Consider the following 26,046-nt stretch of genomic DNA (forward strand, 5'->3'; position numbering starts at 1 on the left):
CCGAACTACAGTTTTGACTAAAGTCTACTTGAAAATCTATGGCCATACCAGAAAATGGTTGTCTAGCAATGATCAACAATCAATTTGACAGAGCTTGAATCATTTTGAAAAGAATAATGGCCAAATGTTGCACAATCCAGGTGTGGAAAGCTCTTCGAGACTTACCCAGAAAGACTCACAGCTGTAATCACCACCTAAGGTGCAACAAATTATTGACTCTGGTGTGAATACTTACAGAAATATCTAATTTACATATTTCATTTTCAATAAATTTGCAAACATTTCTAAAAGCAAGTTTTCACTTTTGCCATTATGGATTATTGTGTGTAGATGGGTGAGAAAAATCAATTTTGAATTCAGCCTGTAACACAATATGTGGAATAAGTCAAGGGACATGAATACTTTCTGATGGCACTGTATTTGTGAATTTCTGTTTTCAATTGACACCAATATGTAATTATGCACCAAGGCCACCCCCCTCAATTCTGATTGATACTACAATCAGTGTAGACAGATAAATCCCTGTCTCAATAACAGGGACAACGAGGGTAAAGGTTGCAGCCTATACAATATAACGTTTTGTGAATAGTTAAGATTACAGTACTGTTTTTGTTTTTCCTGCTCTTCTCTAAATTGCCTGCACAGCCATGCTACCTGGCTCTGATTCTTCATGTAGTTGTGCAAAGGCAGATGGCAGCCCCAGCAGGTGGTCCATGTCAGACTCAGCTCTATAATAATTGTAGCTTCTCTGGTCACCAGTCACAAAACTAATGCACACACCAACCTCCTCAGTGGGGAAATCCACATCACACCTGTGCTATTTATTAAAACAAAACAAAAATCCAATGAACAGAGACATTTTCCATTTTAAATGGTTTTTTTTCTCCATTTAATCATTATTTTCATATGTGTCATATTGATTTTAAGCAACATGCTAAAATTTCACAGAATCAATTAGTGTACAGTACTTTAACAGTATTCGACATTCGTCATTCTATATTACAATATAAAATAGAAATAAAGGAAACCTTTTAAGAGAGGCACAATTAGGACAAATCTTTAAACAACAAGGATGGTCAATGTCAGAAGTTTTTACATTGCAGCAATGTCAGAATTTGTTCTGGTTAATTTTCAACACTGTTTTGAATCTTTACCAGTCCATGGCAGTAGACAGAGTCTGATTTACACACAAATAACCACCTGATTCATGATCTGAGACCTCCCTCTCCCTAGGGTCTCCTTGCCATGCACAGTATTATCAGACACAACACTGTACTTCTGGAGGGATAAGATACAGTAGCTTCTGGGAAGGTTTGTTTATTTTCAGAGGTGATTATTGAAGGAATGTTAAGTAGGTCATTTCTCCCTGCTAGAATACTAATACAGAGTTAGTCTCGGGGGACAAACAGTTTAAGTTTCTTTAAATTTACCCTTCAGTGGCCACATGCAGAGCAAATTAATTATTGACAGGGGAGGGAAGCGCTTCCAGTTACTGCTCCACCACATTTCATTAGGGCTCGTTGTGGGTGCTGCAGACAACAGACCAGGGAGAGATCGAAAGAGAGAATATCCAGAATCATCACAGACATCAACCATATCTGTAAACTAGTATGGGTTGTTGTATTGATGTCATTCATATAGCTGTAATGTTAGCGGATTTCTTCAGGTACACAGGGTGAGGCACCAATTAGAATAGTCCGTTGACCTGCTCAGGGTCCAGGTCAATGTCGTAGAAACATGGCCTTGTGGGCAGCCCTGGAATCGTGGGCATCTAGGATGCGGCAGAAAAAAAGAACAATATCAGTATTTTTGTGTCCTCTGATCAAGAGATTGATTCAGTTGATTCTCTGTTGAGGCCAGTGCTTTCTTACCATGCCAACCAGAGGGTAGAGGAACCCAGCACCCACACTGGCACGGATGACCCTGATGGGCAGGACGAACCCTGCGGGCATGCCCTTTTTATCTGCCTCATGGGACAGGGACAGATGGGTCTTTGCCATGCAGATGGGCAGATTCCCAAAGCCCTGGACAAGACAATAATGGCATTCATTGAAAGGAGATTAAAACCTCAAATAGAAATGTGAGTCTGTTGACAGAATTTAAAATACATTTTAAAAAGTCTGGCCTTAAGTCTCTTTTTTTCTTGAACCTTCAAGGAAGAAGATGACAATGGAAGGAAGAAGTTGACAACGGAAGGAAGAAGGCCCATGTCCTTGAGTAGAATGAGCTCCAGAAATCATGTAAACAAATAACCATCTCGATTAAAATCCTTGGTCTCATAGCCATTGTACCCGTTTGGTGTAAAGCTCCACCTTGTGCTGGGCATCTGGCAGCAGCTCTATGTCATCAGCCCCGTAGATCTTCTGAGCAATGATCCGGATCTTATCCACAATGGGCAGCTAAAAGTGATTCAGACAGACAAAAATACACATACGTACAACATATGAGTACCATAAAACTGGTTCTGGTCATCCACGGATTCATCAACATGTTTCAATTTAGTGTATTTGCAACAGTACCAACCCACTGGGCACACCACGCCATTTTAACGTGGACAATTGGGTAATATTTGGTTGAGACGTTGGTCAATGAGATTACAACCCACTCAAAAAGACAGCCAAAAGTAAGTTGAATTTCCAATGCGTTATCACTATGCTTTCAACCATATAAAAGCACAACCAAATTTCAATTGAAAAATAGTCCAATTTTTGGTTTAGTTGTCACACAAATGCCGTTCCAGATTCTGCACAGAGTACAACAGCAATTGTGAAGTTCTCCACAGACCTGCGACGACCCATGCATGATATCTTGAAGATGCACGCTTAATATGATTACATAAGAAGAAATGTATAGTCACCTTAACCTCAATGTGGCCATGGACGTGTTACTCATTTTAAGGTTGAATGTTACATTAGTTTGTAAGATAGGACATTAGGATATTTACTATATTTAATGTAAAAGTCATATTGACTTGTGTTTGTTTGACAACACAACCAAATATCAACATTTAAAGGATATGCATCTACTGCTTGTATAGTTCCATCTGAGCCACTGGCTTAATCCCATTCTTTATCATTTATTTTTGGTTGAGTTGGAGCCGTGGATCCAGCATATCATTTGTTAACAAGTTAATAGGCTATATATTTTACACTACACAAGCAGGTGTATGTGGACACCTGCTCGTCGAACATCTCATTCCAAAATCATGGGCATTAATATGTACTTGGTCCCCCCTTTGCTACAATAACAGTCTCTACTCTTCTGGGAAGGCTTTCCACTAGATGTTGGAACATTGCTGTGGGGACTTGCTTCCATTCAGCCACAAGAGCATTAGTGAGGTCGGGTACTGATGTTGGGTGACTAGGCTTGGCTCACAGTCGGCATTCCAATCCATCCCAAAAGTGGTCGATGGGGTTGAGGTCAGGGCTCTGTGCAGGCCAGTCAAGTTCTTCCACATTAGATCTCGACAAACCATTTCTGTATGGACCTCGCTTTGTGCACGGGGGCATTGTCATGCTGAAACAGGAAAGGGCCTTCCCCAAACTTGCCACAAAGTTGGAAGCACAGAATTGCCTAGAATGTAATTGTATACTGTAGCGTTAAGATTTCCCTTCACTGGAACTAAGGGGCCTAGCCCGAACCATGAAAAACAACCATTATTCTTCCTCCACCAAACTTTACAGTGGACACTATGCATTCGGGCAGGTAGCGTTTTCCTGGCATCCGCCAAACCCAGATTTGTCCATCGGACTGCCAGATTGTCAAGTGGGATTCATCACTCCAGAGAAGGCATTTCCACTGCTCCAGAGTCCAATGGCGGCAAGCTTTACACCACTCCAGCCGCGACGGTTGTCATTGCGCATGGTTATCCTAGGCTTGTGTGCGGCTGCTCGGCCATGGAAACCCATTTCATGAAGCTTCCAACGAACAGTTATTGTGCTGACATTGCTTCCAGAGGCAGTTTGGAACTCGGGATTGAGTGTTGCAACTGAGGACTTTTACGTGCTACGCGCCTCAGCTCTCGGCGGTCCCGTTCTGTGAGCTTGTGTGGCTCACCACTTCGCGGCTGAGCCGTTGTTGCTCCTAGATGTTTCCACTTCACAATAACAGCACTTACAATTGACCGGGTCAGCTCTAGCAGGGCAGACATTTTACAAACTGACTTGTTGGAAAGATAGCATCCTATGACGGTGCCAAGTTAAAAGTCACTGAGCTCTTCAGTACGGGCCATTCTACTGCCAATGTTTGTCTATGGAGGTTGTGTGGCTGTGTGCTCAATTTGATACACCTGTCAGCATTGGGTATGGCTGAAATAGCCAAATCCTCTAATTTGAAGGGGTGTCCACATACTTTTGTATATATAGTGTATTTCAAAAGTGATATTGAATTGTGTTTGGTTGTCAATGCAACGAAATATCAACATTTGAAGGAGATTTATATTGTGCTTGGCTAATTCCATCTGTGCCACTGACTACTCTTCAATTTCAGTTTGTCTACAAAGTAATAATTTATATGTTGGATTCACATCTCCATCTCAACCAAAAATCTAAGTTAAAGAATAAAAATAAAACTTTATTTAAAATGCATTTAAAGTTTGATTTGATGTAGTCCTATTGTTTAACTTGGATTTTTAGTTGAGATGGAGACGTGAATCCAACATATCAATTATTCATTTGTAAACAAACTGGAATTAAAGCCAGACTAAGGCAGTGGCACAGATAGAACTATCCAAGCAAAAGATGCTGCCCAGCCTAAAACTTTTTTTTTCTGATAGTGGATATAACGTTGAAGATCTGACGTTGTTTTAAAGGTACAAATTCAACATATTTTATACTGAGTTTTTCCTATGTTGAAATTTGGTTACCATGACATAATCCTGTGGTTGAAATGTCACCCTCAACAGGTTACGTTGATTACTTTTTTCAAATTCAATGTATTTTCCACATAGATTCCACTTCACAATACATTAACAAATTATGTTGAAATAACGTTGATTCAACCAATTTGTACCCAGTGGGAAGCCATTGCATAGCCTATATCAGGAATCGACCAATATTCCACTGCTCCTCTCCTCTGTGATTCCCCTGGTGCTCTCAGTCAGTCGCATGGGCAGTCACCAATCACCAGAGGGGCGTACAGCAGCAGTCCTGCTCCTGTCTCTGACAGATGCACTATAGTGGAGAATAGAGCCATTTCACATTTCGACTAGCCTCGACTCAGGGGTCACAGGCACATCTCTCCTCACCTGTCAGTCACACATTGACTGATGGAGTGACATGGGGTTGATGTATGGATACTCTGTGATTAAAACAGTCATCGGAGCATAAGAAGTGAATCAGTGATTTAATCTACGGACATGACACAAGACTGATAGTGAGATGGTATGAATGGAAGTCCAGCCAGTGAACAGTCAAGATGAGAAAAACCTTTACGACCTGAGCAGGATGAAATAAATGTACCTATGTCATAAAGTGAAAACCAAGGTCTTTCAGTAAGGTCCAACGCTCGCTTTACCTCTACATCATAGAGAAACTTGAAGTCGCTGGGGGCCTCAGAAACCCTCTGCACAGCCTGTCCCAGGGCCACAGCACCAGCACCCACTTCAGCCCATTGAGAGCAGCGCACCGCATCAAAGGCTCCCGCTGCCTTGGCCAGGCTACAGATCAGGTCCAGCTCTGATTCAGTGTCTGTTCTGCAGTCAGGGTCACAAAGGTCAGAGATCAAAGCACTAATACACAGGACAATAGGGGTAAAATAGTTTCAGATGCTCACCATGACAAGGACTTACTTGAAAGCGTTGATGGCCACCACCACTGGCACTCCAAAGTGTGTGGCATTTTACACCTGTTTCCTCATGTTACTGCAGCCCTTCCCTAGAAGCTCAAGGTTCTACGCAATAACACACAATGGGTCTTGTTGATATATAGCCATTACATAACATATTGTGTATACTGCCTTTGGAGAGACACCCCAGTGAACTTGAAGAGCAAGTTAAGTGCAGCCATTTTCTACTCGCATCAATGATCACATGTAAGCAGTAGGCACTGGTCCATGTAAATGAAGGGAGCTTGTGAACTGGACCTAATTGCACTCCATAATGGATGGGCCTGGGTAATTCAGATCAACTAATAGCATCAGATGAGAATTAAACCAGGTCACAAGACACAGAGCAAATACCACACTCATGCCCTTGATGCCTTCTAATGAATGATTGAGTCTTACAACCAAGACTTAGTGCAGAGGATGGGTAATATGTCATTAACAAAACATTTTCATAAAGGGGAAGTGACACATCTAGGATGGATGCCCTTTCATTGATGTGATGAGGTGTGAAGGGGGAGGGGCTGAAGTTAGACAGTGGGGGTGAGGGGCGGAGTAGTGTCTTACCTCTTCCACAAATTCTTTGGGCAGGGGCATTCCAGCAGTAACCTGCAGCAAGGGAGAAGTCCAGTCAAAAAGCCACCAAACTAGCATAAGCAATTATGGGATCAATCCCTACCCAATGACATGAAACTTAATAGTGTTTGTGGGGGTAGAGCTAAAGCAGCAGCAGAGTGAATATGAATGTGGTCTTCCTGTGTGACCGCCAAACAGCAGGAAATGTAATTACATTCTCAGCAGTGCACCTGCATTCATTGACGCAGGATAGAACATTCCATACGAGAAGATATGTGACAATAACGTGTGAACATTCTCTAGGCTGATCTGATGATTATAATTCACTGCAGTGAGTAACCACTCTTTTTCCTTTGAGGGTAAAAACCTGTCCTTTGATAGTTTTTTCTGAAGCAGTCTTTCTGAAAGCTGCCCGTTGGCACCACCATTAGGACAGAGATGGAAAGATATTCGGAGATCCCCGGTAAACTGTGCAGTCACTCACCATTGGCCCGCCTCCGTGCATGGGGCGACAGGTAGCCTAGTGGTTAAAGCGTTGGACTAGTAACCGAAAGGTTGCAAGATCGAATCCCCAAGCTGACAAGGTAAAAAAATCTGTGGTTCTACCCCTGAACAAGGCAGAAAACCCACTGTTCCTAGGCCGTCATTGAAAATAAGAATTTGTTCTTAACTGACTTGCCTAGTTAAATAAAGGTAAAACAATTTTTAAAAAACATCTTCAGTGGCCTCCAGCACCACCACGTGAGGCCGGAGTAGCGGCATTTGATGTTGAAGAACGTCTCCATGCCAATGTAAGCGCCGAACCCAGCCTCCGTCACTATCCCATGAGAGAGACAACCAACACTCACATTGCAGGACTAGTTCATAGTTTTGTTTCTTGCCAAGGTAGAGGCTGTGTGTTTTAGCTCCACAAAGCCCTCCTGGCCGACCAGCTTCAGGGCTATCTTATCAGCCAAGATGGAGGAGTTGCCATGGGCGATGTTGGCGAAGGGTCCAGCATGGACAAACACGGATGTTTTCTGTTGAGAGAAACGCCTCAGTCACACAGCAGCAGAACACACACAGCCTGTGGCAATGTCACCACTCAGACTCACAGCAGTCAGTCTACCACATCAAAAACCATACGGACTCAGATTCCCTTATCTGCAGTCAACATAAGTTTAGCTAAGCAAGTTCTAGGCTTTGAAATATCTGTTGATTAGACCAAATCCTGCCTCTGTACTTCTCAAAAGAGATATAGGGGATTAGTAACTAAACTAAAAACAGCCACAAGCAGATGCCTTCTGTCTATTCCAGACTGCGTTATCACTGCTCCAGGAGAATGTAGGAAGCCTCACATCCACACTACCCTAACCAATTAAAGAATCTAAAACCCATTTTCCCACGCTGCTTTGCTTCCCTCTCCTCCAGTCGCCGGGCCAGTACAGTTCAGCCCCCCCCCCCGGCTCTGTGGATCTGAGGCCCCCACCCACCTCCAAAATCTGCATCAGGATGGGCTTGATGCCATCCCTCATCAGCACAGTCAGGGCTCCACTCACACCCTGTACAGAGTGAAAGCGTAGGAAGAATCTTTCAAGCCCAGAATCAACAAGCACTCATCACAAACGTCAATCCAACCACTGATCATTGCACAACCACAGTAAAATGTTGTCAAAAACAGATCAATTGAATGTGTTGACGGCCTATGTGTTGGTTAACAGTGGAGGAAAAAGACTAGGGCCACTGACCAGGTCCTCTGTGGTGATGGGCTGCCCGCTGCGGCTGGTGGCCACCACCTTGGCCAGGCGCTGGCGCATGTCCTCCAGGCTGCTGGTGAGAGCCAGCACGGCCATGATCTCACTGGCCACCGAGATGCTGAACTGGGCCTGGGGGAGGGGGACAGAACATAAGTCAACATGTCAGTATTAGGTGACTAACTAATGGTAAGAAAAAAACACCTCCCTAGTGTGACCCTTCTCGGTCGGTGATTGGCCAACGGTGATCTTCCTCAGGAAATGATCATTGGTGTCCAACACTGAAAATGACGCAAAGACCCATAAAACATTCTATTTCTGTGCCAGGTAAGAGAGTCTGGGTCCATGTCCAGGTGGGCGAATTCGGTTGATCTCCTCAGTGAGAGTGGTGGGGTCAGTCTTCTCAATGCACACTCTCTAGGGGAGTCATACACACAGACACTTGCAGAGAAATTCTCTCACTAGCAAAGCCAAGATGATAATGGCATTATCCAATTGTCATCCATGGATCCGTTTTTTGTTCTGATGTTTTTACCTTCAGTCTGTTTATCTGGATGGGGGAGAACATCCGCTGACCTCCACTAAGGGGGACCAGACAGTTATATAAAGCCTGTGGGAGAGGTAATGAGTGAGAAAGATAAGAAATGGACTGACACACACATTCATCAAACATGAAATACCACCTTGTGCAGTGCAATCTTTCTCAACAACAGAGGTCAACAGAGAGAGAGAGTTCACCTTGTCTGTTTGGGTGGCTTCGTGGAACACGCGGGCGTCGATGGCTGCCGCCACCAGGTTGTTGGCAGTTGTGATGGCGTGGATATCGCCAGTGAGGTGGAGGTTGAACTGTAATCAGAATTAAGCTATATGGTCAGAGCTTTATGCAGAAACACCCTTCCTAAATCATTAATGTCTGGAATAGAATGGAGATCAATCAGTGCAGTACCTCCATGGGAATAACTTGGGAATATCCACCTCCAGCAGCACCTCCTGTAGATAGAACATTCCAGTGATTTAGCATTGATAACACCTTCACACAAAAGAAATCCAACCAGTCAGCAAACAGCAGCGTCAGCCAGTGCTCACTTTTGATCCCGAAGGTAGGGCCTTGGGAGGGCTGGCGGACACAGGCGAAGACGTTGAGCTTCATGTGAGCCCCCAGAGCCTGGACCAGTCCTATGGTGGTGGTGCTCTTTCCCTCTCCCAGCGGGGTGGGGGTGATTCTAGAGATACAGACAACAATAACACTGGTGTGAAAAGTTTCAGAGAGCATAACAGATCATCAATCTTGATAAAACAAGAGTTCTGTGCCAGGCCACTAGTGAAAAGGAGCACATTTGTATGTTACACCTACAGCATGATAGAGAAATAACAGATTCAAGTCAAGAACAAAAGGTTATTGTACCCAGTACAAAATAACTAGAGAGACAGACAGAGCGTACCCAGCGACCACCACGTATGTCCCATCAGGCTGTGCCCGCAGGCGTTTGAGGATGTCCAGCTGCACCTTGGCCTTGGTCTTCCGATAGAGCTCCACCTCGTTCCAACAGCGGCCCCACTTCCCTGGCCATCCGGTCGATGGGCTTGAATACGCAGGAATGTGAGATCACGATGTCACTAAGGGCCACAGTCGGGTTACACTCATTTAGTCAGCAGTAACATCAGACAGAAAATGTTCCGCAAGTCTCTGAGGACCAAGTTTAGGGCTTTCCACCATGAAGGTAAAGACTCAAGACTAGAGCCTCCTCAGTTAGTGGATGTTTGAATTATTCAGCAACAGTATGGAGGAGTATTAAAAGTATGACTAAGCGACTACGAAATAGAGTGATTCCACATCAGAGAAGGTAGGCAGAGGATGAGGGGACCAACCTTGGCACAGGCTTCTGCAGGGTGAGGTTGATGTAGGTGCTGCTCCACTTGCCTGGCTGGTGAGACTCCAGGAAGCGCTTGATGTAGGTGATGCTCCACTTGCCTGGCTGGTGAGACTCCAGGAAGCGCTTGGCACTGTGTTCTGGAGATGAAGAAAAGTCGCAAACCACACAGCCAATAAAAAGTTCTGACTACACATTCAGCTTGGAATTTGTACATAACTCAAAGGCAATTTGCTATGGTTCTGCCTTATGGACAAAAGCTATTAATTCTAAGGGAATGTGCTCTGAGCAACCGTGGATTGCACAGTGCCATAAAAGTGAAAAAAAAGAAATTGCTTTCCATTCATTTCATGTCGTTAGAATGCAATTACCTCAGCTCAGAGGATTACCAGACAGAGGGAAATTAGCTTCTGAAGGAACACCTTATCTACTACAAAATGCTCCACAGTCTCTTTTCCATAATGTCATGCTGCGGAAACAGGTGAATAACATTGATAAGTCCACAGGACAGGGAGTTGCTCCATCACAAACAAAATGACCACCAACTTTTCCCCTGAAATGTGAATTCTCACAGGATGAATTTTGGAGGTGAAGTGTTTTGTGTAATTACTAGTAGGGGTGACACTACCTTCGTAGCAGAGGTGGAACGGTAAGCTACACTCACATCATGAGTAACCTTGGCTGAGATCTGAGGACTTGTGTTCCAAGGCTTTAGCTTGGTGGGCTACCGTATTCTTGAGGCATACAGACAACCCGTGTTCAATACCCGGTTGGTCCCACCTACATGAGCATGGCCACAGTCATGGGCCCCACTCCTCCTGGTACTAGAGTGATGAAGCCAGCCTGCTCCTTAGGAGAGGAGTAGTGCACATCCCCTACCTCGCGCTTCCCACTGGGCCTCGTCCCATCTTAGGAGGACAGAGAGGTACCATGCAGAACAAGCATAAGTGCCCCTAAACTTTACCCATAAAGAAAAGTGCCAGCTCCATGGAGAACTGATGACACACTAATGGTTAGCTCACATATTTGTTCTAAAAAGAAAGAATACTTGTCAAAAGGGAAACCAATGAAGGGGACCATACTAACCTAGGATGTGATTAATGCCACAGTCGATGAGCACTGCTCCTTTTTTTACCCAATCTCCCTTAACCATCTCTGCTTTCCCGATCCCAACCACCAAGATGTCAGCTCTGCCCACCTGCAAAGAGAGGGGATTGGATGGATCTCCTCAAAATACTATATTAGTATCTTTTGTGGAATGAGTCTGTCAATCTAATGTACATTAGTGCTGCTGTATATGGGATCTGTATGTGACATATTACTACCTGTATACATGATCGTGACGCGTTGGCTGTAGTAATGGCCTGTATATGACAGGTTATGGTTGTGAGTGTGTTCATGTTCTGAGGGAGCGTGTGACATGTTCTGGGCTTGGATTTACCTCAGCAGCGAGGTCAGCAGTTTTAGAATGGCAGGTTGTCACGGTAGCGTGGTTTTACAGCAGCAGGTCATGCATGAGCGCACCCACAATCTTACTGCGGCCAATCACCACAGTTTTCTTCCCGGCCACCGACACACAATCATTAAATTGAGCACTTTTACATACCTCTTATATGGGGGACTTTGAGCGGTTCTGGACTGGTTCTGACTGACATTTTGGTGTACAAAGCGATCTGAACGTCGTAGGGTCCAGTGCCTTATAGTACCAGAAATCCCCAGCTGTCCGCTCTCCACTACCACTCTGTCAGAGGAGCAGACTTGAAGTGTCAGGTTTCACACTTCACATTTGCATAGGGAATGACGTGTCACATTTTCTGGCCTATCCAGACAAATAATAGATTTGTTCTCCCTCTAAATGACAGAGCCCAACCTTGGAGATGGCATATGAAAGTGGACAGTCTAGCGATTCAAGCAGTTGTGGTTTCATCTCATTACAACCACTTTCTCTTGGTCACTTTGTGCATAAAGCTGAAGTTCTAACGAGTCTGCAGCAATTTGAATGGTGTCTCTGCATCTCTGAGGAAACTTTACAGAAAATGCTCTGTCATCAGTTATATGAAATGGGGCCACATTTGTACACTAACTAAATATGATCATATTTATTTTCCAGTTCTAAGAAAAGTGAAATCTTATAATAAGTCATTCATAATTTGATTGTTACTATATTTTAAAAGCTTTTCAGTCATTTCAAGTCCTATTCCCACACTTTTGTTTAAGATTTTTGTTATATTTTCATAATATTTGTAAGATGTACTTGAGCTTGTCCTCAAACGTGAGTTCAACTCAGCAATTTATAATTATTTCTACCAGAAAGGTGAGTTCCTGTCCTTTCTAGAACTAGGCAGCATTACTAGTTTTTGTTTATGAGCATCATGAAAAATTATAACTTTTGGCTATGTCTATTTAGGTGGAAATCTATATTTTGCATTAGCATTCAAGTCAAGTGATTCAGCTGATTGGAATTTAGTAATATTTTCTCCACTGTACCCACCAGTCTGTCTTATGAGCTCCATGCAGCCGTTAGGAGTACAGGAGATTAAACAGTAATTCAAGTAATTCAGTTTCCCTGCATTTATACTAGTCAGACTGGGAACACACAAACAATACACTCATTATCAGCATCCGGTTTCTGATCAACACTTCTAACCACTAAGAGTTAGTCATACTTACACATACAGTGGGGTCCGAAATTATTGACACCCTTGATAAAGATAAGCAATAATGATTTTAAAAATGGTTTATTCAAATACTAAGCTATATTATATGCTCAAAAACATTCTGGAAATTATATAATTTTATACTAATACAATTGCTCAGAGAAAGAGCTTTTGTTTAATAAGTCTTTTTTTTTAAAGAAGAGGGCCGAAATTATTGACACCCTTAAAGATTCTTAGAAATAAAAAGTCAAAAGTTTAGTATTTGGTACCATATTCACAGCATGCTTCTGATGCTACAAACTTGTTGGTTGCATTTGTAGTTCATTTTGGAGTCATTTTTATTCTAAATAAGAATAGAATATGTTTGTGAACACTTGTACATTAATGTGGATCCTACCATGATCATGAAAAATCCTGAATGGGTCGTGAATAATGATGAGTGAGAAAGTTACAGAGGTCAAAGATCATACCCCCGAGACATGCTAACCTCCCGTTAATGGTAATGGTGAGAGGTTAGCATATATTGGGGGTATGATCTTTGGCCCTCCGTAACTTTTTCATTCATCATTATTCACAAATACTCAGCATTATTCATGATTACTCATCATTATTCACGTTAAACAAAGTCATTCTCTGAGCAATTGTATTGGTATAAAATGATATAATTCCCACATTTTTTGGAGCATACAGTATTTTAACCGTTTATTTTATACAGTCATTATTGCTCATATTTATAAAGGGTGTCAATTTCAGACCACACTGTACATACTCATATAGCCTCTCTCGACGATATACTGTATTTCCTATGCCTTCTTTCAGTTCCCCATTCCATCATCGCCCCAACACAAGCTATGCATGATTAGAACCCTCAGAAAAAAATCACTACTATTTTGAGCTGATGACATAAATCAATGTCCTCATCATTGGTACTCTAGTAATTCAGGTCTTATCTTTTTAAACAGGCCCAGCTAAGTGCAGTGCAGAAGCTACTTTACTGGTCTCTCAGTAAGCCCAGAGGACAATCAGAATCAATAGAGCAGGGATCATCAACTACACGGAACAAAAATAAACATAACTCCCAACGATTTTACTGAGTTACAGTTCATATAAGGAAATCAGTCAATTTAAATAAATACATTAGGCCCTAATCTATGGATTTCACATGACTGGGCAGGGGCGCAGCCATCGGTGGGTCTGGGAGGGCATAGGCCCACCCACTTGGGCGCCAGGCCCAGCCAATCAGAATGAGTTTTTCCCCACAATAGGTCTTTATTACAGACAGAAATACACCTCTGTTTCATCAGCTGTCTGGGTGACTCGTCTCGGATGATCCCGCAGGTAAAGAACCTGGATGTGGAGGTCCTGGGTTGGTGTGGTGACATGTGGTCTGCGGTTGTGAGGCCGGTTGGACGTACTGCCAAATTCTCTAAAACATGAGGCGGCTTATGGTAGAGAAATGAACATTCAATTCACTGACAACAGTTCTGGTGACATTCCTGCAGTCAGCATGACAGTTGGATGCTCCCTCAAAACTTGAGTCATTTGTGGCATTGTGTTGAGTGACAAAACCGGACATTTTAGAGTGGTCTTATTGTCCTCCGCACAAGATGCACCTGTGTAATTATCATGCTGTTTAATCATGCCACATCTGTCGGGTGGATGGACTTTCTTGGCAAAAGAGAAATGCTCACTTACAGAGATGTAAACAAATTTGTGCACAAACTTTGAGAGAAGCTTTTCATGCGTATGGAACATTTGTGGGATATTTTATTCCAGCTCATGAAACATGGGACGAACACACGTTGCGTTTCTATTTTTGTTCAGTATAGATTCAGCCGCGGGCTGATTTGTTCTTAAGCGGATGCTCAAGGTTTAGTAATATTTGACTAAACCTTGCTTACATTTGTATACGGTCACACATACAATATCTCTCTCTATTACAGTGCATTCAGAAAGTATTCAGACCCCTTAACTTTTTCCACATTTTATTACGTTTTAGCCTTATTCTGAAATTGTTGAAATTAATTTTGTTCCTCAATCTACACACAAAACCCCATAATGACAAAGCAAAAACAGTTTTTTTTTTTTTTTTTAGCAAATTTATTAAACAGAAATACCTTATTTACATAAGTATTCAGACCCTTTGCTATGAGACTCGAAATTGAGCTCAGGTGCATCCTGTTTCCATTGATCATCCTTGAGATGTTTCTACAACTTGGGAGTTCACCTGTGGTAAATTCAATTGATTGGACATGATTTGGAAAGGCTGTCACCTGTCTATATAAGGTCCCACAGTTGACAGTGCATGTCAGAGCAAAAACCAAGCCATGAGGTTGAAGGAATTGTCCGTAGAACTCTGAGACAGGATTGTGTCGAGGGCACAAATCTGGGAATGGGTACCAAAAATGTTCTGCAGCATTGAAGGTCCCCAAGAACACAGTGGCCTCCATCATTCTTAAATGGAAGAAGTTTGGAACCACCAAGACCCTTCCTAGAGCTGGCCGCCAGACCAAACTGAGCAATCGGGGGAGAAGGGCTTTGGTCAGTGAAGTGCCAAAGAACCCGATGGTCACTCTGACAGAGCTCCAGAGTTCCTCTGTGGAGATGGGAAAACCTTCCAGAAGGACAACCATCTCTGCAGCACTCCACCAATCAGGCCATTATGGTAGTGGCCAGACGGAATCCACTCCTCAGTAAAAGTCACAGGACAGCCTGCTTGTTTACCAAAAGGCACCTAAAGGACTCAGAACATGAGAAACAAGATTCTCTGGTCTGATGAAACCAAGATGGAACTCTTTGGCCTGAATGCCAAGTGTCACATCTGGAGGAAACCTTGCACCATCCCTACGGTGAAGCATGGTGGTAGCAGCATCATGCTGTGGGGATGTTTTTCAGCGGAAGGGACTGGGAGACTAGTCAGGACTGAGGAAAAGGTGAATGGAGCAAAGTACAGAGAGATTCTTGATGAAATCCTGAGCGCTCTGGAGCAGATTCTTAGACTGGGGTGAAGGTTCACCTTCCAACAGGACAATGACCCTTAGCACACAGCCAAAACAACGCAGGAGTGGCTTCGGGACAAGTCTCTGAATGTCCTTGAGCAGCCCAACCAGAGCCCGGACTTAAATCCGATCGAACATCTCTGGAGAGACCTGAAAATAACTGTGCAGCGACGCTCCCCATCCAACCTGACAGAGCTTGAGACGATCTGCAGAGAAGAATGGGAGAAACTCCCCAAATACAGGTGTGCCAGGCTTGTAGAGTCATCATACCCAAGAAGACTCGAGGCTGTAATCATTGCCAAAGGTGCTTCAACAAAGTACTGAGTAAAGGGTCTGAATACTTAGACATTGCTAAAAATCTGTTTTTGATTTGTCATTAAGGGGTATTGTGTGTAGATTGATGATGGGAAAAAACGATTTAAACCATTCTAGAATAAGGCTGTAACGTAACCAAATGCGGAAAAGTCAAGGGGTCTGAATACTTTCCGAATGCGCTGTATGCATGGCAATACCTCGGAACAGATAACCAAAATTAAAATCAATTGGAGCTGATTTGTTGACTTTTTTACATTCTTTAATATCAAATTTTTTTGGGGGGGGGGGAGAAACCTGCAACAGAGTAATTTAGAGGAGTGGGGGATGAATGGAGCTTCCTAAACACACCAAGTCACAAATTAGGCCAATTGTACAATAAACACAAGATAATCATGGCTTATACTTCACAAATTCAACTAGAACGTTTCAAGAATGTGGACATGAAATCTCCATGATTTGCCGGAGTGTCACAAAATAAAATGAAAACCGTTTTTGAGAGTTTATCACAGTTTGATTGACAGTAAACTGGTCACACAGAACATCAAACATGTTGAAACATCTTAGTGCTTTCCCCTCCACATCCTTCTCTGGGGCCACAGCGTTAGTCACCTTCTCAGTATCTATTTTGTGGATGGAGTCTAGAGGCAGCTGAACGATGAGGCCATGGATAGCAGAGTTCTCATTCACCTCTGTAATGCTGTGCAGAACCTACAGAGATGTTGGGTGTGTAAAAGAGAGAGGAAGGGAAATAAATCAAAAGAAAGGGAATGACTGAGACAAAGAGAGTGACAGAAAGTGGCCTGCAGGGATCACTAGAAAGAAACGCTATGCAAGCTGTGAAGTCAACCCCCTCAGGATCCCTCCTCACCTCATCCTCTGTGGCAGTCCTCAGGAGCCTTAGGTGTGTGGCATTTATTCCAATCTACAATAGGCACAAGAAAAACAGAGTTTATGAAGTGAACAGGGAACAACGTGGAACATGTATCAAACATAAATAATCACGTCAAACTTTCTACTGTTATTTACCTCAGCTGCTGCCTTCAGCTTCATGCTGATGTAGAGGCTTGAATCATTTCTGTCCCACACCTGAAAAGTACACAGCACATTGGAGCAAATATGTAGTCTTCATGTGTTGCAATAACGCTTTAAAAACCAGTCAATGATCGAATAACCAATGTCAGTTATTATATACATTACGTTTCATAATTCAACTGTATAAGTATAAGAATGGAATAAATTCTCCTCTCCACTGAGCGAGTGGTTCTGAATCTACCTGAGGAAAGATATGACCCCCAGGCTTTATTCTGTATCCCTTTTAGCACACAACACAAATTCATTACCATCTCAAGTACACTCAAATGGTACAAATACTACCCATAGACAATCTAAGGAAACAGGCCATGGGAAAATAGGCTACATGGACACATCAAGATTTGAACTACAGCCCAAAAAACAAACTCTTGCACTTACCTGTAACACAACCAGACCTGGTCGAAAGTTAGGGTCCTGAGACTTCATCTGCTCCACATTCTTCTTCAGCCTCTCCCTCACCTGGCTGTGGACACAAGACAAGCTACAGTCTCACAGAGAGAAAGCAAGGGGACCATTACTCGGGGGTAGAACCTGTATGGTCTTACAGGGACATGGTGTTCCCAGACACCACTGAAGCCATGGACCTCTGTCCTCCAACTGTCCACAGCACACCTTAGATCTTAGAAGGAGGTGAGGTGCAGCATGATTACCAGCTTAGGGACAACTCCAGGAGTATGGCAAAGTGCATCCCCTGGAGTGCAATGCTAGGAAAGAGCCCTTATAGAGCTAAGAGACTTAGACCACATGCAACCTTGGGTGAAGTAGCTGGTTATTTTGGCATGGGAGAGGACAGCGATATATGATATGTGACAGAGAAAGTCTTGCTAAGGAATTAGACTGTTACACTAAGTGATGTCCATGTAAATTCGCCAGCCCAGCCAAATGAAGGCCTCTTAGAGAGGGACATCTCAGAAACGTTGCCTTATCTTAGGCCCTTTTCTATCAACTAAACAGTTATTTGAGAGAGAGAGAGAGGGGGGGGGGGGGGGATTTTAGGGTCGTCAGCATCTCATCCTGGCTTGGCGGCAGACCACATAGATACAGGGACTAATTGGCACAGGGCTCAATGGAGTGGTAGTGCCTAAGCAAAAAGGTTGATTTGTTTTCAGAGGAGTTGGTTTCAAAGTTGATTGAAACCGAAGCCTAAACCAAAAACAACAATCATTAGATGTGATGAATCAACCCTCACTCTTAGACCATAACACTTCAAAGGATTATGTATTAATATTTATGTTGCACATAAAAAAAAATTGTGCCAACTCTAGTCTATATTGTATCAGTAGAAAAGGGGCGTTATCTAATCCATCATGGGTCAACACAGACAAAATTCATTTGTGGGACTCAGGACATCAACAGTGTTGTACTCTGATCAAGGCCACAGTGTAGTAGTTCCTTTGCAGCTACTCTGCAACATATTAGTTTAATTACTTACTGAACGCTACTCCTCTTCAATGACCCTATATATACACACACACACAGCAACTGAACTCATTGAAGAAAAGGATGTAAGTGAAGAATGTGGCTTTTGACCAGTCGGTCTGAATTAATTGACTAATGGGTAGTGAAGAGGGACACGGTTAGGAGGGCACGGTCACGTCTTGTGAGAAGCATGAGTTGCTGAATTAATGTTCCTTCATGTATCAAAAGTCAGGTTTTCACCTAAAATAGTATTGACACAACTGCACAGTCAGTCATGTGGCTATCAAGTAAAACTGCTGGGACACTGCTGGGAAACAAATAGGGCAAATATGAGAAACTTTGCAGTTAATTGAAAATAGTTTTTGGGATATGACAAATCAATTGAAATCAAATGTAGGGGAGTCTTGGAGTACATGCAATTTAGCCTATCAAATTAATAGAGCATATTACTGTTGTCCAATCTAGACATCCACTGGAGTTCAGTACTCACATGAATGAGGAATGGATCAACGGCACATTCTGTTACATAATACTTGGCTCCCGAGTGACGCGGCGGTCTAAGACACTGCATCTCATTGCAAGAGAAGTCACTACAGTCCCTGGTTCAAATCCAGGCTGTATCACATCCGCCCGTGATTAGGAGTCCCATAGGGCGGCACACAATTGGCCCAGCGTCGTTAAAGTCTGGCCGTCATTGTAAATAACAATTTGTTCTTAACACTGACTTGCCTAGTTAAATAAAAGGTTAAATTTAAAAAATGTCATTCAATTAAAAAAATACTGTATCAAGGTTGGAGATAGGCCGACATTAACAGTAGAATGAAACATTGTTGTTGTAGTAGCAGCTTCACCCAGGATGTTTTCACAATATTCCATTAAAACTGCAAAAGCTTTTGTGACATTGTTCCCATCCAATTTGACATGAGACTAAGAGGAAAACTATGAGTGACATTTGACGTCCTCAGGTTCAAAATAAAAATGTAAGCTAAGTGGTTCATGCAGTTAGTTATTAGTTACACACTGACAAGTGCAAACTGTTGATACCAGAACAAAGGATGTATGGAATTCTCAGGAACACGTTCTTTAGAATCTGTTCCAACCTTGTTTGTTGTTTACAAAGTTTTGGGTAGAGATTCTAATGAACATTATGAATAGAATGAGGTTGGCAAGTCATGCTTAATGCATGTGGCTGTTGTTCACCATGTACAATGTCTGCAGAATGCAACAGAACGTGGAGATATGTGAGAAAACCAAACTGCTACGAGGAAGCTATGTCAAAGGTTTACACAAAATAAACATCATAGTGTTTTCTAAACCCTCTGCACAAGAGCTGTGTGCTAGTCGAGCAAAGTTATAAAAAGGTGTGTGATACACTTGCTGTGGTCGCCCAGCAGCAGCACCATTTTGATCCAACAGACATGGTCAGAAATATTACAGAAACTGACAGTAAATCACTTACGCAGAAACTTCTTATCCACTGATGATTTGGGCTGGCATTGCTGGCTGAAAGAAAGTTCGCCCCGAGACAACAATTCAATTCAGTTTAAGGGGCTTTATTGGCATGGGAAACATATGTTAACATTGCCAAAGCAAGTGAGCTAGATAATATACAAAAGTGAAATAAACAATAAAAATGAACAGTAAACATTACACTCACAGAAGTTCCAAAAGAATAATGACATTACAAATGTCATATTATGTATATATACAGTGTTGTAACGATGTACAAATGGTTAAAGTGCAAAAGGAAAAATAAATAAACATAAATATGGGTTGTATTTACAATGGTGTTTGTTCTTCACTGGTTGACCTTTTCTTGTGGCAACAGGTCACAAATCTTGCTGCTGTGATGTCACACTGTGGTATTTCACCCAGTAGATATGGGAGTTTACCAAAATCGGGTTTGTTTTCGAATTCTTTGTGGGTGGATCTGTGTAATCTGAGGGAAATATGTGTCTCTAATATGGCCATACATTGGGCAGGAGGTTAGGAAGTGCAGCTCAGTTTCCACCTCATTTTGTGGGCAGTGTGCACATAGCCTGTCTTCTCTTGAGAGCCAGGTCTGCCTACTGCGGCCTTTCCAAATAGCAAGGCAATGCTCACTGAGTCTATACATAGTCAAAGCTTTCCTTAAGTTTGGGTCAGTCACAGTGGTCAGGTATTCTGCGACTGTGTACTCTCTGTTTAGGGCCAAATAGCATTCTCGTTTGCTCTGTTTTTTTCTTAATTCTTTCCAATGTGTCAAGTAATTATGTTTTTGTTTTCTCATGATTTGGTTGGGTCTAATTGTGTTGCTGTCTTGTGGCTCTGTGGGGTGTGTTTGTGAACAGAGCCCCAGGACCAGCTTGCTTAGGGGACTCTTCTCCAGGTTTATCTCTCTGTAGGTGATGGCTTTGTTATGGAAGGTTTGGGAATCGCTTCCTTTTAGGTGGTTGTAGAATTTAACGTCTCTTTTCTGGATTTTGATAATTAGCAGGTATCGGCCCAATTCTGCTCTGCATGCATTATTTGGTGTTCTACGTTGTACACTTAGGATATTTTTGCAGAATTCTGCATGCAGTCTCAATTTGGTGTGTCCCATTTTGTGAATTCTTGGTTGGTGAGCGGACCCCAGACCTCACAACCATAAAGGGCAATGGGTTCTATAACCGATTAAAGTATTTTTAGCCAGATCCTAATTGGTATGTTGAATTTTATGTTCCTTTTGATGGCATAGAATGCCCTTCTTGCCTTGTCTCTCAGATCGTTCACAGCTTTGTGGAAGTTACCTGTGGCGCTGATGTTTAGGCCAAGGTATGTATAGTTTGTGTGCTCTAGGGCAACGGTGTCTAGATGGAATTTGTATTTGTGATCCTGGCGACTGGACCTTTTTGGAACACAATTATTTTGGTCTTACTGAGATTTACTGTCAGGGCCCAGGTCTGGCAGAAGATCTAGGTGCCGCTGTAGGCCCTCCTTGGTTGTTGACAGAAGCACTAGATCATCAGCAAACAGACATTTGACTTCAGATTCTAGGAGGGTGAGGCCGGGTGCTGCAGACTTTTCTAGTGCCCGTACCTATTCGTTGATATATATGTTGAAGAGGGTGGGGCTTAAGCTGCATCCCTGTCTCATCCCTTGTTTGTTTGTCAATTAGGGTGTGCAGGGTGAATACGTGGTCTGTCGTACGATCATTTGGTAAAAAGACAATTTGACATTTGCTCAGTACATTGTTTTCACTGAGGAAATGTACGATTCTGCTGTTAATGATAATACAGAGGATTTCCCCAAAGTTATTGTTGACGCATATCCCATGGTAGTTGTTGGGGTCAAATTTGTCTCCACTTTTATGGATTGGGGTGATCAGTCCTTGGTTCCAAATATTGGGGAAGATGCCAGAGCTAAGGATGATGTTAAAGAGTTTTAGTATAGCCAATTGGAATTTGTTGTCTGTATATATATATATATATATATATAATTATATATATATAATTACATTGAGGATAATATCAACCCTGTAACGATCGTGTGGTGGATTGACGGACCAAAACGCAGCTTTAGGAAAATAAGCCATCTTTATTAACAACGATGATGGCAAAACACGAAACGAAACAAAACACTTTCCAAACTACAAAATAACAAAACGACGTTGACGAAACCTGAACATAAACTTACATAACTAAACATAAACTTACGTACAGGAAACAGACGACATCGAAACGAAACAAACAAACGCTACAGTCCAGTGTGGTACGAACAAACATACTGACACAGGAGACAATCACCCACAAACAAACAGTGAGAATGCCCTACCTAAATATGACTCTTAATTAGAGGCAAACGCAAACCACCTGCCTCTAATCAAGAGCCATACCAGGCAAACCGAAACCAACATAGAAACAGATAACATAGAATGCCCACCCAACCTCACGTCCTGACCAACTAACACACAAAAACTAACATAAATAGGTCAGGAACGTGACAGTACCCCCCCCCACAAGGTGCGAACTCCGGACGCACCAGCACAAAGTCTAGGGGAGGGTCTGGGTGGGCATCTAACCACGGTGGTGGCTCAGGCTCCGGGCGCGGTTCCCACCCCACCATAATCCATCCTAGCCCCCTCCCTTCAAGAATGTCCACCCTCTTACTTCCCCCACAAAATCCTCCTAATAACATATCTAATAATGACAATACCGGGACAGAGAGATAAACCAAGACAGAGGGATAGATAAGACTATAGAGGTAGATAAAGATAGAGAGGGAGATTAGGATAGAGGGGCAACTCCGGACTGAAAGGCAGCTCCGGACAGAGAGACAGCTCTGGACTGATGGGCAGTTCTGGGTATCCAGCCTTTTCAGGCTGAAGGGCAGCTCATGGCTGACTGACGAATCTCGACGCTCATGGCTGGCTGACGGCTCTCGACGCTCATGGCAGGCTGACGGCTCTCGACGCTCATGGCAGGCTGACGGCTCTCGACGCTCATGGCAGGCTGACGGCTCTCGACGCTCATGGCAGGCTGACGGCTCTCGACGCTCATGGCAGGCTGACGGCTCTCGACGCTCATGGCAGGCTGACGGCTCTCGACGCTCATGGCAGGCTGACGGCTCTCGACGCTCATGGCGCTCTGACGGCTCTGGCTGCTCATGGCTCTCTGACGGCTCTGGCTGCTCATGGCTCTCTGACGGCTCTGGCTGCTCATGGCTCTCTGACGGCTCTGGCTGCTCATGGCACTCTGACGGCTCTGGCTGCTCATGGCTCTCTGACGGCTCTGGCTGCTCATGGCTCTCTGACGGCTCTGGCTGCTCATGGCTCTCTGACGGCTCTGGCAGATCCTGTCTGGTTGGCGGCTCTGGCAGATCCTGTCTGGTTGGCGGCTCTGGCAGATCCTGTCTGGTTGGCGGCTCTGGCAGATCCTGTCTGGTTGGCGGCTCTGGCAGATCCTGTCTGGTTGGCGGCTCTGGCGGATCCTGTCTGGCTGACGGCTCTAGCGGCTCCTGTCTGGCTGATGGCTCTAGCGGCTCCTGTCTGGCTGACGGCTCTGTAGGCCCATGGCAGACGGGCGGCTTTGCAGGCTCATGGCAGACGGGCGGCTTTGCAGGCTCCTGGCAGACGGATGGCTCAGACGGCGCTGGGGAGACGGATGGCTCAGACGGCGCTGGGGAGACGGATGGCTCAGATGGCGCTGGGGAGACGGATGGCTCAGATGGCGCTGGGGAGACGGATGGCTCAGATGGCGCTGGGGAGACGGATGGCTCTGGCCGGATACGGCGCACTGTAGACCTGGTGCGTGGTGCCGGAACTGGAGGCACCGTGCTAATGATAAGCACCTTCCTACTAGTGCGGGGAGCAGGGACAGGGCACACTGTATTCTCAAAGCCTACTCTATCCCTGATGCGTGGTACCGGCACTGGTGACGCCGGGCTGAGGACAAGCACATCAGGATTAGTAGGGGGAGAATATACAGTGTGTACAGGGCTCTGGAGACGCACTGGTAGCTTAGTGCGTGGGGCCGGAACTGGAGGCACCGGGCTAGATACACGCACTACAGGGAGAGTGCGTGGAGGAGGAACAGGGCTCAGGATAAGCACTGGTAGCCTAGTGCGTAGTGTATACACTGTAGGTACTAGGCTGGGGCGGGGAGGTGGTGCCGGAAATACCGGACCGTGGAGGCGTACTGGCACTCTTGAGCATTGAGCTTGCCCAACCTTACCTGGTTGAATGCTCCCGGTTGCCCGACCAGTGCGGGGAGGTGGAATAACCCGCACCGGCCTATGTAGGCGAACCGGAGAAACCATGCGTAAGGCCGGTGCCATGTATGCCGGCCCGAGGAGACGCACTGGAGACCAGACGCGTTGAGCCGGCCTCATGACACCTGGCTCAATACCCAATCTAGCCCTCCCAGTGCGGGGAGGTGGAATAACCCGCACTGGGCTATGCACTCGTACAGGAGACACCGTGCGCTCTACTGCGTAACACGGCGCCTGCCCGTACTCCCGCTCTCCACGGTAAGCCTGGGAAGTGGGCGCAGGTCTCCTACCTGCCCTTGGCCCACTATCTCCTAGCCCCCCCCCAAGAAATTTTTGGGAATTACTTACGGGCTTTTTCGGCTTCCGTGCCAGACGCGTTCCCTCATAGCTCCGGTTCCTCTCCCAGGTAGCCTCTGCTCTCCTCCGTGCCTCCAGCTCAGCTTTGGGACGGCGATATTCTCCCTGCTGTGCCCATGGACCTCTCCCGTCCAATATTTCCTCCCAAGTCCAGAAATCCTTGTTTCTCTCCTGTCCTTTACTCCGTTTAGTTTCCCTTTGCCGCTTGGTCTTAGCTTGGTGGGTGATTCTGTAACGATCGTGTGGTGGATTGACGGACCAAAACGCAGCTTTAGGAAAATAAGCCATCTTTATTAACAACGATGATGGCAAAACACGAAACGAAACAAAACACTTTCCAAACTACAAAATAACAAAACGACGTTGACGAAACCTGAACATAAACTTACATAACTAAACATAAACTTACGTACAGGAAACAGACGACATCGAAACGAAACAAACAAACGCTACAGTCCAGTGTGGTACGAACAAACATACTGACACAGGAGACAATCACCCACAAACAAACAGTGAGAATGCCCTACCTAAATATGACTCTTAATTAGAGGCAAACGCAAACCACCTGCCTCTAATCAAGAGCCATACCAGGCAAACCGAAACCAACATAGAAACAGATAACATAGAATGCCCACCCAACCTCACGTCCTGACCAACTAACACACAAAAACTAACATAAATAGGTCAGGAACGTGACAAACCCCACATGCCTTTTTGGGTTGGAGGGTTTTTATTTGGTCCTGTAGCTCATTCAAGGTAATTGGAGAATCCAGTGGGTTCTGGTAGCCTTTAATAGTTGATTCTAAGATTTGTATTTGATCGTGTATATGTTTTTGCTGTTTGTTCTTTGTTATAGAGCCAAAAAGATAGAAGTGGTTTACCCATACATCTCCATTTTGGATGGACAAGTCTTCGTGTTGTTGTTTGTTTAGTGTTTTCCAATTTTCCCAGAAGTGGTTAGAGTCGATGGATTACATTACATTGAGCTGAACATTGAATTACATTGAGCTGATTTCTGACGTACTGTTCATTCTTTTTCCATAGTGTATTTCTGTATTGTTTTAGTGATTCACCATAGTGAAGGCTGTAGACTCAGGTTTTCCGGGTGTCTATGTTTTTGGTTGGACAGGTTTCTCAATTTCTTTCTTAGATTTTTGCATTCTCCATCAAACTATTTGTCATTGTTGTTAATTTCCTTCGGTTTTCTATTTGAGATTTTTAGATTTGATAGGGAAGCTGAGAGGTCAAATATACTGTTAAGATTTTCTACTGCCAAGTTTACACCTTCACTATTACAGTGGAACGTTTTATCCAGGAAGTTATCTAAAAGGGATTGTTTTTTGGTAGGTTTCCAAACTACATTCCTTCCATCTATAGCATTTCTTAATATTACTCAGTTCCTTTGGCTTTGATGCCTCATGATTGAGTATTGCTCTGTTTAAGTAGACTGTGATTTTGCTGTGGTCTGATAGGGGTGTCA

General features: G+C 44.0%; 1 pseudogene; it reads right to left on the minus strand.

Moving 5' to 3' along the window:
- Window positions 1–828: 828 nt before the first annotated feature.
- Window positions 829–19,979, minus strand: LOC129812741 (C-1-tetrahydrofolate synthase, cytoplasmic-like; annotated as a pseudogene).
- Between the last annotated feature and the right edge of the window lie 6,067 nt (window positions 19,980–26,046).

Source organism: Salvelinus fontinalis, chromosome 16 (genome assembly GCF_029448725.1).
Source record: "Salvelinus fontinalis isolate EN_2023a chromosome 16, ASM2944872v1, whole genome shotgun sequence".
Lineage (NCBI taxonomy): Eukaryota > Metazoa > Chordata > Actinopteri > Salmoniformes > Salmonidae > Salvelinus > Salvelinus fontinalis.